The following is a 996-nucleotide window of genomic DNA, read 5'->3' on the forward strand; positions in this document are numbered from 1 at the left end:
GTCCTTCCCTGGGGCCAAGGGAAGCCTGCCCTCCGGGCTTGGTCTGGTTTGTGTTGTTTCCACAGGCAGGCCGAAGTCCCTTCAGTCAGGACCCCCTGTCACCACCCTCTCCTTCCCACCTGCCTGAGCCCCCCAGGCAATGCCAGCCCCTGGGTTCTTCTGAGTGCCCCTTCCACAAGCCAGTTCTGCACTAGGAACCAGAAGGTTCTCCATACTGAACAGAGGGTTGGACTGAACCAGGAGCTGGTGGTGAGCAGGCCCTGCCTACCGCTCACTGGGCACCAGGGAGGGGCAGCACGCTCCCAGACCACTCCCCCAATCCACGGGCAAAGCCCCTCTCAGGGAGAGGTCTAGGGAGAGAGGCAAGCAGCAAGGCCTGCGGCCTGACACAAGTGCCACGGCCTCCTTCGTGTCTGTCCTGTTGCAAGAGAAGCCTGCTCTGTACACCCACAGTGAGCGGCAGCGCCGGATGCGACGGTCTGCGGAGCTGGTTCCCGGTCTGCGGAGCTGGTTCCCATCGCACGTTCTCTCTTTAGTGCAGGAGGCCCGCCTGCTCCTCTCACCATCCCTGTGAAGCAGGGGCCATCATTATGCACCTTTGGCAATCTGGGAAGGTGAGGCACAAGCCGGCTTTGTCACTGGCTGATGAAGTGACATTTGCCTTTTCCTGTCATCTTGTGACAGGTGAGGATGCTCCCTCGTGCCTCTGCATTTAGGCTCATCCCCTGGGACTCATTAGGGTTTTGAGCTCCCGAGAATATCGGTCAGAGGGGAGAGGGGAGCATGGTGAGCTGGGCCAATCTCGAAGGCTTCCTGGAGGAAGGGGCACACAGGAATGTAGCCCCGGAAACCATGGACATCCACTCAGCCAGGCACAGAGAATCGCCTGGGGGATTTGCCAAAGTTCCAGATTCTGACAACTTACCCTGAGAGTATTCAGCCTGGGCCGAGGCCAGAGACCTGAGGTTAGACAGCGCTGTCCAGACAGCTCTGAGG

This window comes from Pteropus medius, unplaced genomic scaffold, assembly GCF_902729225.1.
Source record: "Pteropus medius unplaced genomic scaffold, Ma_sr-lr_union100, whole genome shotgun sequence".
In the NCBI taxonomy this organism is placed as follows: Eukaryota; Metazoa; Chordata; class Mammalia; order Chiroptera; family Pteropodidae; genus Pteropus; species Pteropus medius.